The sequence below is a fragment of the Pleurodeles waltl genome, chromosome 7 (genome assembly GCF_031143425.1).
Source record: "Pleurodeles waltl isolate 20211129_DDA chromosome 7, aPleWal1.hap1.20221129, whole genome shotgun sequence".
Lineage (NCBI taxonomy): Eukaryota > Metazoa > Chordata > Amphibia > Caudata > Salamandridae > Pleurodeles > Pleurodeles waltl.
This window is the reverse complement of record NC_090446.1, coordinates 1,375,279,251-1,375,295,206: the sequence shown is the minus strand read 5'-3', so window position 1 is coordinate 1,375,295,206 and position 15,956 is coordinate 1,375,279,251. Positions and strand designations below refer to the sequence as shown.

Genomic DNA, 15,956 nt, shown 5'->3' with positions numbered 1-15,956 from the left:
GAAGAAGGGGAAGGAGCCTTCACCACCAGGCAGAGAGGGGAAGAGCCCATCCACCCCTGCCAGGAAGGGTAAGGGATCCCCGACCCATGGACCGGAGGAGACGAGGCACTCTACGTCAGCGGAAGCTGTCAGGCTAACACAGCCACCACCAGCAGCTGTGCAGGGGCTGCCCAGGAGCCTCCTCCAACCACCACCACAGTACAGCCGTCACCGCTGGCAGACGCCATGTAGTCCACCCTCCAGGGGCTACTCTGCGCGCTGTCCCCTCCAGAACCAGTGGGCAAGTCACCCTCTTGAGGGACTGTGTCTTTGCACTCCCTAGCACAAAGCAATGGGCATGTTACCCCATCCAGAACCAGTGGTCAAGTCACCCACTTCAGAGACTGTGGCCTTGCACTCCCCAGGACAAAGCAATGGACATGTTGCCCCTCCAGAACCAGTGGGCAAGTCACCCACTTCAGAGACTGCGACCTTGCACTCCCCAGGACAAAGCAAGGGACAAGTTGCCCCTCCAGAACCAGTGGGCAAGTCACCCACTTCAGAGACTGTGGCCTTGCACTCCCCAGGACAAAGCAATGGACATGTTGCCCCTCCAGAACCAGTGGGCAAGTCACCCACTTCAGAGACTGCGACCTTGCACTCCCCAGGACAAAGCAATGGGAATGTTGCCACATCCAGAACTCCCGCCCCCCCCCCTCCCCTCCCAGTGCCTTCCCACTTGCAAAATGATGCCCCTGCAGTGTTCCCTCCAGCTGTGTCAGGAAACATGTTGGGCCTTGAAATATGCCCTGTGTTCTTGTGTGCCCTCGTGACTTTGGACTGGGCATTGGGCCTTTATGAAGTGATAAGCTGTTTGCGTTTGTTTCCGCGTTTGTTTCCTTACAATGCATTAGCTTAGGTGTTAAGACTCCAGGTGGCTTCCAGCCAGGATAATGCACAAAAGGAGAGATGGTGACCCTTTAAATTAGGCATTTGCTTATGCCCTGCTGGATGTTAAATTAAGAAAGACCCCTCCCTGCGTGCAGGGTGTTGCTCTAAACAGAGCGCGAGGATGCTGCTGAATTATGTTCCTGGTGTCGAAAAATGACACCAGAACGAATTCAGCATGCTTCCCTGGGAAATAGCTGCCGGAACTGGTATCGGTGAGTTCTCCCTGTTTTCCAGCACTGATTGTAGTAACGCTAAGGTAGTACAAAATGCAGTTCGGGAATCAGTCCCTGTGTGTTTTTTCCTGGACAAATTTTGCTGTGTCTTATGTTTATGCTGGCAAAATAGCTAGGTCTGTGCAGTGATTTCACACAACACACAAACTCCTGTTTGCTCCCCACTACAGACAACTGGCTCGATCATCTTGTGATCTATCTTTCCTGTAGTTGTAAAGTGCATTTGAACATTTTATTGGCCTTGTAGCTGTTTCAGAGTTCACACACTGTTAGTTCACTGGAGTCACGGTGGTCTGGTGTTCTGTTCGGTCAGTGAAGATGAGTGTGTTCGGCGCGGGTTTTACTCGTGGTCTGTATTCCTTACCTGACTATGAGGTGCCTGATCCTGCATGGCGTCGAGTTGTGTGTCTATGTGTTTATTTGGTTCCACAAAGGTGAACAGCTGTAAACCGGGGGCCTCGAACATTTCAGATTAGATGCACACTTAAAGGGGCAGAGTCAATGCATCTCAGCAAGTAAGGTAGGGATGGTAGACGTTGTGGAGAGTAGAACTACCAGCTCCAGCGCATAAAAGCAGTACGTGCAGCAACATGCACAGCGCACCGCTTCTTGGTGTTAGTTCCGTATTGTGAAAGGGATGTACCGGCACTTTGCAGGACTGTACCTAAATGTTAGAGTGACAGCAAAGGCACCCTCTGAATCAGTGCTGTGCTACTAAAGAGACAGCACCGGCAAGTTTCAGCATTACTCATGCACCATTATAGGAGCTGTGGCGGCACTTTTTTTGGGAGAGTTTATGTACTTTAAATGGGCCGTATCTGCAGTTCCCAGAAGGGCTGCTATACTTTTTGGAACCGTGCCAGCACTTCTGGGCAGGCGCTTAGTATTTATGGGATAGTACACGCTCTCTGACTCCCTCCCTGGGCCCCCTAGGTGTTCTGCACTGGGTGGAATTGTAGAATTAAACACGGAAGGGGGTGGTTCCTGGACACGTCACCAGGACGTGCTGAGCTCTGCCCACAGCGAGAGCTTCTGCAGCGGAGGAAAGCGAACTTCTGGGGCAAGCGAGCAGCTCCAAGGGACAGGAGGGGAACAGAATCATCCCCAGCGGCGGGGCGAGAGGGATCAGATCCAAGAGGCAAGAGGTCAGGAACATCTCCAGGAAAACGGGAATTCAGGCGCGGCGCTACGAGCTTCGTTGGGAGATCCAATTCTACACCAGCAGAGCCCTCAACCTGGCAGCACCCCGGAACGCTTGTTCCTCCGAGATCCCCCCGGAGCAGTGCGTCTAGAATGAGCAGCCTCAAAGCGCAGCTCTTGTCCCCCAACTTCGGCACCAAGGTTTCCTGAGGGAGAGGGGGGAAGCCCGGAGAGTGCAACTGAAATTAGCCCACGAGAAGAAGACATAACGTCCGTAGGGCCAGTACTGCCACTGCTCCAGTATCACCAATACCAGAACCACTGTCAAGAGAAGGTTCAGTACCACATGCATCTGCAGTACTAGCAGAAGCACCGCCACGACGAGTTCTTCCAGTACCATAATCAACCGCAGCAGCACTGGGATCAGTAACACCCACATTGGCTCCAGTACCACCTGTACCAGGACAAGCATCATCCACCCCAGTGCCAGCAACGCCAGCAACTCTGCCCGACCTACAAGCAGCAACGAAGGGTTCTGGCAGGAGGCTCGTGCCCTGGGACACTCCCCCAGCTTCAGTGGCACCCTTGGCTCCTGGCGGGAGGCTCGTGCCCTGGGACACTTCAGGGAGAGTTAGCCGGGTGCTCTCCATTTTCCAGTCGGACCTGCCGTGCACCCCTCCACCAGGTTCACATGCCCCCCTGGAGCCCGGAGCAGCCTTTCTGCGCAGGCAGATGGTAAGTGTCAGACTAGTCTGTTTATCACTTTCTGCTTTCCCCAGCTCCTCTCTGTTTTGCATTTTTCCCGCATGAGATCAATGTCTTCCTCCCCCGAGAGAGAGAGAGAAAGAGAAAGAGAGAGCTTTCTTTTTTGTAATTATATTGCATACTGTTGGCTTCATCGCTCTGGGCAGCATGAAAGGTGCTCCGTTATAATAGACATCATAATCCGCTCTCTACAGTGGCGCTAGGGTATCATGATCCTGTTTTTGGTGGCATAATAGTTCTTTCATTGATGTTCTAATTCATACCTTATATATGTAAGTATGTATGTGTGACCTGTATTGCTCAACCTAGCCTTATAGTTCTCTTCTTGAGACATTGTATCTTCGCCTATCTCTTTATTCAGGCCTTATAGTGAAATCGAAATCTTCAATTTGATATCATCTATTGGTGATATAACAATCACCGTCCTATTATATCATAATCCTGACTTCACACATGACTTTATGCATGTATTTTATGTATGTGGGCAGTATAACCCCCCTTCCCATCGTTCTGGCTTTATAGTGACATCACAGTCGTCCATGTTATATCATCAGAGCGGCGACTCTATGATATCATAATTCTAATTTTATAGTGTCATCACAGTTCCTTCTTTGATAAGTCTAAACCTTTTGTCACAGAAATATAACCCTTTGCCTGTGAGTTTATGCCCTGCCTGTCCCATCAGTCTTGCCTTAGGGTGACATCACAATCTTCCATCTTCTTTATAAGAGATTCATGATCTTTTTTTGACGATCCAATCTGTATCGGGAGCCTTGTGATCCTCTTGTCAGGTTGTATGCTCACCCTGTCCCATAATTCTGGCTCTATAGTGACATCACAATCGTACATTTGATATCACCATCTTTTTGTGACACAATCACTGCTCTATAATGTCATAATCCTAACTTTATAGTGAAATCACAGTTCTTTCCTTGATTTTCTAATCCTCTCATGAGACAATGTTTTTCTTTGTGGTGGGGAGATCATTCTCATGACATCACAATCCTAACCTTACAGTGACATTGCAGTACTCTATGTATGACATCATAATCATCGCCCTAGCCTTGTATTGGTATGACAGTGGTCTCTCTGACATTCCATTCCTCTCACCATGAAATAATTCTCCTCCTCAGACAATCCTTGCCACATCGAGATACCACAATGATTTCTATGTGACATTCTCAGCCTCTCTCAGTGGCGTTCCAGTCTTTATATGTGGCATGCACTCCCTCTCACCTCCTGGTGAGTGCTCTGAAGTCTTCTTCCTGAAGTCATGTCAGCACTATGTAAAATAACACGAATATGGTATGTAGCCTACTCTTGGCTTAAATATGTTTGGTTTTCTTTATATGAAAGTGGTGGATTGAAAGTGCTGGAATCTAAAGAATCACTTGGACACTGCAAGCTCCTTAAGCTAGCCAGGCTCTTAATACAGCTTGCCAGTTCCAGAGCTCCAAGCTCCTCACTATCAATAAGGCTAGATCTGTGATTATATTATTGAATGTGGACACCAAAATATTGTGATAGAAAAATAACCAGGGACGAAATATCGAAAGGTAAGTGCTTATAGGGAAGTATAAATTTATGGTTTACTATTCCTAACTCACCATCTACTTACCTTACAGATATACGCAATGATAGGTGTATATATATGTGAAGTTAGGTATACGCATTCTAAGCTTACCTGTAAATGTTCTATCATTTTCGTTATTTTGTCATCGATAGCAAATTGCTCCCATCAATATTCAGGGGTCAATATACAGGGTGCACACCCGAACTGCAGACACTGCCATGTAGCTCCACGGTTTATGCGCCCTAGAATACTCACTCACACACTATATCTTGCTCAAGCTCCTTAAACAGTTCCATATTGTATTTTAGCTGCCAGTGTATACCACGCTTCTCGGCCGTCTATTTGCCATTAATCCTCGCACAGTCACCCCATATAACCATGCTAATCCAACCATCTATGTGCCCCGTTCTTCTCAAGCAGTCTGTCCATGCGGCCATGTTACACCAGCAGTCTCTCCAGGTGCCTCAGCTGTGATTGTCCACGTGCCCAAGCTTCTCGGTCATTCTGTCTATTGCCCACGCTTCTGGCACAGTCTGTCCATATAACGAGTCGTGGCTATGTGCACCAATCTTCTCAAACCGTGTGCCTCAAAACTTGTCTCAGATCTTACCATTTACACCTAAGCTCCTCAAGTAAACCGTCCGTGTGGACCAAGCATATCAGACTGTCTGTGTGCCTCAAGCTTCGCACACAGTGGGTCCATCTGTCCAAAGATTTTTAAAGGCTTGTCTGTGCCCCAACCGCTTCACATTATGCATCAAAGCTCCTTAAACACTCTTTTCTGTTAACCAAGACCGTCACAGTCAGCCCATGTACCTCAAGCTCCACATGCCGCCTGTATCCCACGCTCCCCACGATTCCCAAGCAGACTAGAGATGCTTAGGTGGAAGTGCGTTACATGGGTGTTTTCTGTGTACCCCAAGCTGCTCGCACAGCCAGTTCTTGTTCCCAAGCTGCTCACAGTCTCTCCATGGTTAACTCATTCTTCACGTATTGTGCTCATGTGCCGCAGCCCCTCACATTGTCTGTCAGTCCGGTCAAGCTCCTCAGCCTTTCCATGCATACCGAGGTACCCAACTTTATGTCTAAATTCATAAACGTCGCAATGTCTGTGTGCTCCTTGGGCTTCTTACACAGCCTTTTTCCGTGCGCCAAGCTCCTACTATTTATTTGCCCAATCGACTCAGATTGTCGGTCAATATGCATGTTTGCTTGGCATGCATTGTTAGCTAAGCTGCTTCTTGGCGCTGCATGTACTGTATCACACACCTGCCGTCGCCGGCCCTTGAAACTGAAGCTCCTTCATCAATAACGCATCGGCCATTTGACGAGAGTTCATCGCGTGGGGACGAACATTAACGTAATTAGACATTTTACTGTGTAATCGGAGCACCAACGACCTTTTATGCGCTCACAAAGGCCAGGTCTCGAGTATGACAAGAAGAAGCCACGGCCCCTTTTCTGCGGGAAGCCGAGCTGGGTTCTGTAATAACAAAATTGGGGTACACGGAGAGGTTACAGGAGGTGAACGGATTCAGTAACCAGCAGCAGGAAAACTGACTTCGAGGAGGGGGGGCTGGCTTTGAGGGAAGCGATATGAGGGGAAAAACCAAGTAGACAGGAGAAGATGAACGAAAGAGAGAGATCAAGAAAAAGAACGAAGGAATGAGATGGGCGAAAGGATGAATGGAAAAGAAGAAAGAAAGAGAACGGCAGTGAATATAAAACGGAAAGAGAAAGGCCCAGGCAGGAAAAGGATGAAATGAGGTATAAAAAGACGTAGTAAAGTGAAGAACCGAACGAAGAAGTTGCAAACAAGATTAATCAAGAAAAAAGTGTTTGGAAGAAAAAGGAAGACCAGGAAAAATAAAGAAAATGGAAAAGAAAGGAAACACAACAAGAGAAATAGAAAGACAGCTTAAGACAAAGAAACATGGCAGGGAAGTTAGAAATAAAGGCAAAAATAAAAGTAAGAAAGGAATAGGAGCTAGAAAGTGAAAAGGTAAGAAGGAAAAACAAGTAAAGAACAAAACAAGAGAGGAGAGTAAAAAGATAAAAGAAAACACAACAAGGAAGGTCTATATGTAAAGAAAAAGAAGAAACTTGGAGATAATTTTTGAAACAAAGAAGAAGTGAAAACAGGAAAGAAGGAAAAGAAAGGGGTTATTCAGAGAGAAAATAAAGGAAAAAGGGTGAAAAAAAGATGTCACAGAAAAAGAGCAAAACTAAATTAGGAACGACAGAAGAAGGACTAGCACTAAAATGAATGACGCAAAGAGGGTAAATTATGAAACATAAAAAAGAACAATTATACAAAATCACGTGCTCCAAATAGAGAGAATAATGGATGGGGGTAACGAGCCTTGGAAAATGAAATAAAGATCCAGAAAAACAACTATGAAGAATTAAGTTTGAGAACACCAAGTCAGCAACAGAAAAATACGGATCCACAAGAGTGAAGACAGAAAAGAAAGACTGAACATCGATTTCATTTTAACACGAAGTGCTTTATGGTGAGGTGAACATATTCTAAGCACTCACAGTTTGGGGCAGGTAAGGGAATCAGGAAATGGAGAGATCAAGGGCCAGATGTAGCAAAGGGTTTGTCCCATTCTGTGTCAATGGGAAAATGTGTTCGTACATATGGCCCCAAGGAACTTAGCCTGGGCGCAGGCTCTAAAGTATTTTCAAAGTGTTGCTGGGATCTGGACTCGGTTTTTTTCTCTTCCACAAACAACAGCATGACCACAAACCACATAAAGGAACGAGGAACAATGAAAGGAATCATAAAAGAGCGTGAACAGAAGAGATGTATCAACATAAAAAAAAAGTATTGAGAAAGGGATTAATTAAAGATGAGAGGAATGGGAAAAGAAAGCCGTAGACATAATAAAGGAAGAAAAGGAAGAAACGTTGACAAAGAGAAGGGAAGTAAACAAATAGGGTAGGAAAGAAAAAGAAAATCACAAACGAACAGAGAAGGAAGCTTCACAAAGCCAAAAAAGCATCAACTGAGAAGATAGAAGGGGAATAGAAAAAGTGAGGGATTTGGGATAACAATGAAAGTAGGAAAAAAAATAAGTATATAAAGCAGAAGAAAATTAGAGATAAATAAAGGCAAGACATAAAAGAAAATATGAATGAGAAAACTAGTAAGCAAGAAAAATGAAAAGTAACAGTTATAAAAGACAGTGAAGAAGGGACGAGAAACAAATATAAATGAAACAGGAGCAAAAAAGAGAGAGAAGCAACAAAAAAAAATGAAAAAGAAGATAAGGAAAGTACGATTAACACAAGAGGCAGCAAGAAAGGCGATAACACCCAACACTGGCGGGATATCACATAGGAGTGCATGATTAAAAACAAACATGTATGTCGAAAAACAAAAACAGAGAGGAAAATGACAGAATAAACTAGAAGAACATAAACAAGAGAATTGTGAAAAGTATATAACGGGAAGACAGTGGGTCTGGAAATGCGAAGCGAAGTTGAAATGTATAAGGAAGTGAAGATAACGTTTGACAGAGGTGATTAAAAATAAACAACGAAAGAATGACAGAGATAAATAAGAAAGGGGAGGGGAGCATACCAGTTGCACCTGACCAGCTCAAACATCGCCACAGGTGATACACAGCATGCCTGGCCCTGTGCAAATACAGTACTTGGTTACTGGAAAACAAACATGCATTTTTCGTACGCCATTAGAAGACATTTCCCAGTTCTCGAAGAGTTGTCTTTCAGGGCCGGAATGTCTTCCTCTGATCTGCCTGTGATTAATATCCTTTCTCTACCCGCCCTTATGTGAAAAAACATAACGTTTATCCCCCTTGCCCAGGTACACTACATCCCCTCACTTTACCCCTCCCTCCGTGAAAGCGAAAAGAAAAAAAAGCCTTACACTCGAATGTACAGGTAACCCTAGAGGTCTGTTATGCACAGATTACATTACTTAAAGGTTCGCTTATGAGGAGAGATGCCATGTTATCTGATACACTTTACAAGCAATATTGCCCCTTTCTTTCTTGCAAAAACAAGAGTTCACAAAAAGTTAACATCAAAAGGGCGAAGCGTGCATTTTCCCCTCCTCGCAACATATAAAAGTGTTTTTTACTCATCTCTTTTTGTACAGCTCCCCTCGGGTTGAATGGGGCCAGGGAAAATGATCTGTCCCCCGTCCCCCTAGTTCAAGAGTTATTAAGTTTTCATGTGAAAGATGAAACGTCCTCTATTTTTCTCATCTTTGGTGCTAGCAGAATAGAAACTTTTCTATTCAGTCGTCAGTTTTATGTAGCAGGGCCCGCTGGGGTTCTTGGAGCTGGGACCCACCCTCGCCCGCCCCTGTGGTCAATCACCTCAGATAGGGTTGAAGATGAAAGGCAGCCGGAAAACAATGCATTTAGAAAGTGCAGAACAACTGGTGCCCAGGCTAAGTGGGGCCCCTTTAAGGTTCAGGGGCTGTCTATGAGACTGGGTCCAAAGAATAGTGAGAAGATTGGCTGAACTTCTGAAAAAGATATGAACGTAACCATCAGAGAGAGACAGAAGGAAAACTTACTCAGGGTCAGAGGTTATTACAAGTGGACCTGTGACCAGAGAGAGTAATATGGAGGATATACATCTTCAAGAGCAGATAATAAAGTATTGGTAGACCTGGAGGACAGACCGCCTCTGGGACAGAGAAGGCTGCAGGTGAACCAGGGAGAGCGAGAGAGAGACAGAGTATATACCTCTTCAGGGGAGATAATAATGGAAGACATAGGGCATAAACCACCTTTGGGGCAGGGGAAGCTACAGTTGGAACAGGGCTCAAAGTGTGAGAGAGAGGATCTACATCTTCAAGGGCAGATATAAAGTATTGGTAGACCTAGAGAATAGACCGCCCCTGTTGCAGGGAAGGCTACAGGTAAAACTGGACCAGGGAGAGATACAGACCGACAGACAAGGGGCAGATAATAATGATGCAAACCGGGGATATGCCACCTCTAGGACAGAGAGGCCTACAGGTGGACCCGGGACTAGAGAGAAGGAGCTCCCTGTATACCTTGTGCCCATTATTTATGTCTGTTTCTGCAGCTATGACAATAAATATGTCTCTGTGGTGAGGTAATATTCAATAAAACATGCCAATAACATGAGATGGCATACTGACAGAACCTAAAACAACATCCGCGCTGCAGGTATTGCAATATACCATATAGGACCAAGTGTAGCATACCTACATTAGCAGTACTAGTAACATTAATAACACATCAACACAATGCTAATAACATGGCATTCATAGATACAGCTGGACATACACTGACAATTTCTCTGACATAAATAAAATTACTTGATACCTGTAGTATAACATGCATCAAACATTGTTATTAACATATATCGAAGATCAGATTAGCATACAATAAACAAGCATTTGACATGAAACAAAAATAATCTGGATGATGTATTCCCACCTGACTACAAGGTATTTTTCCACATTCCATTTTGTTAGTTTATGTTGCTTGCTTAGAAAAGAAGTGTACAAAAAGCCAGTGCATAGTGCGTGCACTGGAAGCCCAGAACGCCCCCTCCCCTAGACAACTAGAGACATGATCTCTGCAGGGGAGACAAATCCGAAAGCCTAGCATTGCATGCGGGGGATCGAAGAGGGCTCGGTGGTAAACCCCTTGTGCGCCTATGGAACGAACTCCTACTGAACTTCAAGCCTTCTGACATGAAGAACCAATTATAACTAGGCGTAGAGGAACATAGGCACTTGTCTCCACCCATGTCTATCTGCTATCTCACTAACAGCTGAGACAGCCTTAAGCACCCAACATAATTAGGTAGTACTTCAGAATCACAAAGTTATAGGTTTGTTTTTCAATTGTTACTAATTGTTGCACATGATTGTTAATTCTGTGTGGATGTGCCACCCACTCTCACTTTGGACGATTATCTATTTTAAGCCCCTGCAATACATTGGAAGTTACTACTAACTTACTATGCATCTGTACATTCTGTTTCACTGACAAACACAAGTATCTGATGTTGAAATTTTGCATCAAAATGATAAAATCAATAAACAGATTAAAACATAAACACTGATAATTCTTAGAACAGAATAGCATGGATGACGAATCAATTATGTCCCAATTACATAATGTACATCGGCAATGTGTAAATTATGACATAATGTACATTAGAATTGACATTGTGAGTAAAGACTAACAGCATGCATTGCCAATGGCTATAACAAAACTACATTGACAACAACCATGAAAATAAATGGCAGATATCAGAGATACCTGTTCCATGATGTATGACAACAATGTTTCTGAGAACATACACCATCAATGCTTTTAATATTAGATAACATACACCAGTAATGTTTTTATGAATTTATATATGGGAAATTCATATCATGCATAATTGTGTTGTATTGATTGCATTAAAGATTATCACAAGTATTCATTAAAGATGCAAACAATATAACTCAACACCAATGCATTTAGCATTGCACAGGTCTTTAAAGCATAAAAGATTTAACGTTGTACATGTACAACAAATATGAAATAGTACACATGGAGCATAACTAACATTAGATAGCATCTAAAGAGGCTAATAACACAGCATATTCAGTTTTCACCATTTACAATATATATCAGTGATACTGTGACCACGCAACATGAGGCATTAGACTATAACATTAAGTTACATACATTGATGATGCCTATAGAATACACAGATCATCCCTCTAATATTAGAAGTCATCCATGGAAAATTCCAAAATATCACCTATACAGACAGTAGCTATAACACTGATACTATACATTATCAATGGCTATGAGATACACGCATGGTGATTATAATATAGCACACACTGACAATTTTTATAAAGATAAGCTTGAATGTGAAATACCGTAGAACAGCAATTCTTCTAATGTAATTCACTTCAAAGATACATGTTAACATTAATAAGTTGCAGTGGCAGTCCTTACAGCAGATTTCAACAATACCAGCAATGCCAGGCAAACATAAATTGAAGATGCCAAATTAAAAATATGTATAACATAGCATACATGCCAACCTTACAAAGGTAATATGCGTTGACAATGCCTACACCTTCTATAACATAAGTTAAATATGTTTCTACCATTAAAAACGTGCATCAGCAATGCCTATGACTTGACATACCTAGGTATTACAATAACATAGCATACGTTGTCAATCCCCATAATGTTAATACAATGCTGTGCTTAGACAGTTATCACTGACAATATCTAAAGTATGGCATATATTATTATTGTATTTGGCAACATTACTAGCAGACCACGTCAACACCTATAAGATATGTAACATAATGTACATTGACAGCACTTTAACATTCGTCTGGCTACATAGGGGATTCTTCTTAGTTCCGCTCAAATTTAGAGCTTCAATACAACACCTGCAGTTTGTGTGCAGAGTGCGAAATTTACTGAGTGTTCAATTACCACACGAGTCTAAGTTGTAGATCGATAAATGGGTGAAAAGACTCTAATAACTTATGTTTTCTCCTGTTCCGATGTGTGCAAAATTGAAATGTGCAGGGTTTAAGAGTTCTATAGAGCGTGTACATGACCCGAGTGTTTCCCCTGTGATTTGTAATGAGCCCTTTAGAGTCCACATATCAAATAAAAATAACATTGGCTATCACATAGCAGACATCAACAGTGCACATAACATTACACAGCATACACTTGCAATTCTTACAGATTACAGGAGTGCCAGATAGTTGTTTTCACCTTACATCCAGTTGGACTCCTGATTACTCCTATGGCTCTTGTACGCCCAGCTGCTTACCTCCATGGTGCTGCGTGGCAGCTATGAAACAAATGAATTGATAAAACATATAGCAGTCATTCATATACACTGATTTTGTATGCATCTTGGGGAATGTTCATACAGCAACCGGTACAACCCTCTGAGGCAGGCTGTAATGTTAATTCCCACGTTTGGGCCTGAAATTTCTCAAGTAGCTCTGCTGTGTCCTTAAGAAGCATCCCACCTTTTTTTTGGTAAATGTAAATCTTACCTGAGACCTTAGAAACTAAAATTAGAGGCAGAAGTTAGAGTTAGACTGAATTTAAGGAAGCAGGACTAAGCACAATATTGACTCTTGCTGATCGGCATACACCTGTAGGATGGGTTTAAAGGGTTTCCCTGGACATGGTATTCCAGTTTGGTACTTAGACCTTCATTACAGTATGGCAGATAGTCCGTCACTTGGAGGTACTGGTACTCTTCTGAGAGTGCACCCTGTTTAATGCACCTGCTCAGCAAAGCGTTGTTTAACAAAATAAAAAAAAAAAATCCTAAAGTGGGATTTTTGTACTGAAAAACAAGTGTCCATGAGATGCTAGGCGTTTTATCCCATCATGTGGGGGTAATTTCTTGCCTGTGATTAGTAGCGACGGGCCTTCCTTCCCTGGCAGTCCTGAACAGTTGTCCAGCAGCCCAAAGTCCGAGTAAGAAACATGGTGGTTCTCCCAACTCTAAATATAGATTTGCACGGGACATTTGCCAAACTCTAAATCAGACCCTTACTCTACAGGTAGGACATTTTACCTGTTAGAGACTAGGTTGTACGTCGTGGATATGTGTGCCTTTTCCTGTATATGATTACCAATTCACAATTTAAGAGTTTGGGGATTAAAACTCCAGTTGAGTACAAGCGCTACCATGAGTGAGATGGGTCAATATAGGCCACCGATCTGCTGAGCTCCAACAAGAACGAGGGCAGCGATCAAGACGAGTCCTAAGCTGAGTGGGGCTCTGAGCGCCCTAGAAATGTTTGATATTATGGTTGAGCTGTAATTGAGTAAACCTCTCCATGAGGACAGAGCTAACGTTTTGGCACACAGTTCAGATACTCTGCACCCTCTAGGCTTAAAAACATACATGGGTGCTGTTTGTCGTAAACAGTAACATCTCTACGGCTAGGATCCTCTAACTTTAATGGCGGCAACCCCATGTGTGTATTATGTGTTTAAGGGACTCGTACTGTTTCGGTTGTGACTTCGTTCAGCGCCATTAAATGAACGCCTGAGTTTACGAGGATACCACAAATATGTTGTGTGCTGCAAGCGCGTGTTTTGACCCTAAAACGTGGAGGGCTCCCGTAATCAGATGGGCTGGGGCTACCCCTCAGCGAAGGCTCGCGGAGGGGCGCGCGGGTCCGGTGCGGGACAGAGCACCCCAGCGGGTGTACACCTCAGTGCCTGTTAAATCCCCCTGGAATGCGAATCCTCGTTACCTGATATCCGGCCGCGCCCCTCCCACCTGTTCTTCCGCTCCGCGGCCACCGTCCGTGTCTCTCCCTGTCCTGTGTCGTCTCACTCCTCCAATATCCGCCTCTCTTTTTCTATTTCCTATTTCTATTTTCTTTCCATTTTTCTTCAGCCGTCATTCCTTCTTTCTTCTTTGCTTCTTTTGTCTCTTCCCTTGTTTTCCTCTGCCTGGTTTCCTTCCCCCTCCTTTGCACCTCTCTTCTCTTGCATTTTCCTTCCTTCGCATTATTTCCTTTCTTTCACATTTTCGTTCTTTGCTCAACATACATCCTCGCCCACCATACTTTTCACCCTTCTTGACTTGCTTCCCTTCCTTCTTCCCAAGCTTCACTAACTTCCTTGCTTTCGTTTCTTATTTGTCACACTCATCCATCTCCTCCTTCCTCCCTACCCCAGTATCACTCTTATAATTATTTTATTCATACTGCCCAGTCGCCACCCTTCTTCATTTCATTATTTCACTATTATATTTCATAGTTATTCTAAGAAACTCCCCGTTTCAGTACCGGGAACAACCCTGTCTTCTTGCCTTTCGCCCCCTGACTTTGGCCCAGCTCTACTGTCTTTTCAGTTGCGAGTCTGGCGTGCTGAATTTACTTCAGTCTAACCAGTTTTATAAATAAAAGTTAATGTACGAGAGTCTACCCCAGCCCCACTGCAAATAGGAAACCGATGCCACCTACGCGTGCCACAACCGAACGTTTCTTTGAGGTGAGCCCGAAATGTGACTGACTGTGCTCCAGCCCTACCGATCTTTTAAAAACTCTCCCTGGTGTGTAGATCGGTGTGCCTCTGTCTTCCTCGTCAGCACCGGCTCGCTCCCTGTGCAGGTCGCAACCTGCCTACGCACCTACACATACCACTGTGCAGAGCCGGCCTGCCGTAGCAGAGTGTGGGGGATCCGGGCAGACCCGCTCACTGAGGCACACCTGGGGGTACCCTGTGTGCCCTCACGCCCCCGGGCACAGAGGCATCCAATGCGTCAGCTGATATGTGTTGCTGGGCCCACTGAGGCGGCCTACTCCCTGCTCTGTCAACTCAGGCTGCTAATGTCCTGCCTGCTCTTTGCCCACTAGTCCAACGGGTCTCCAGCTCTACTCTTCCATTTTCAGTACACCTGCGCTCTTTACCTTCGTGATCCCGTGCGTTGCCTCAGTGGTGGGCAGCTTTGCACTGCTGGTAAACACCTTTCACCAGTTTATTTTTGACATTCACGCGTGTTGTTTTCATATTTGTCGACAGCTGGAAACGTTAGTGCAAAGTTGCCCTTCACAGGTCCAGTTGCGAGCACTGGTGTCATTTACCTGACCTGTGTCCAGCACTTCTGCAGGGAGTGCTGTGAATGCCACTAAGTTACTATCGCGCTAATAAATATGTTTATTGTATCAAGGTCGAGCCTCCTGATGCCCAATCTTCTTCTGTGTTGATTAGGGAATTTGAGTCTTTATCGTGTCTTTCTCTCCCTCTTTCCTCCGATGTGTTCATATTACTTACACGGACCTCTTATTATAGGATCATTTTGTCGCCTGTCTGGACTGTGTCGAGTCTGTCTTTTCGTTCCGCAGATAAAGTCTCCAGACTAGACAAGATGCTTCGGGACGTGACCTCCAGTTCTGGACACCATGGCCCACGTACAGCCTCCAGAGCTGGAGACATTGCTGCAGATGTGGCCCCTAGAAATGGTCACTACTCAAGGTTTTAGCATTATTGTTAGGTGGTATTTGCGTGGCGCCTTGGCTCGGAGAGCTTCCGAGGAGTGTCATGAACAGGTGGCGACATGCCAGTGTCTCTAGTGGCCCTGTCCTTCTCGAAGTCCGTGTCCCTGTGCGCCGTGCCCGCGTCATGAGATGTACCGACTCCGAACACAGCTCAGGCGATGAAGCAACACTCCAGTAGCTGGATGCATTGTCACCAGTCCAGAGGCTGTCGGATAGCGCGTAGTAGTAAATCAATCGCGACATAAACAAGCATTGGCAAAGCCAATATCTGTTGGTCTTGTCAATGTTT

General features: G+C 44.5%; 1 protein-coding gene across 1 annotated transcript in view; it reads left to right on the top strand.

Annotated features, from left to right (window-relative positions):
- Positions 1–2,171: 2,171 nt before the first annotated feature.
- NTF4 (neurotrophin 4) overlaps positions 2,172–15,956 on the top strand; it is a 108,074-nt gene continuing 94,289 nt past the window's right edge. The window contains exon 1 of the mRNA XM_069200860.1: positions 2,172–3,038. The gene's annotated coding sequence lies outside the window, so the exon portion shown is untranslated. The remainder of the gene's footprint in view (positions 3,039–15,956) is intronic.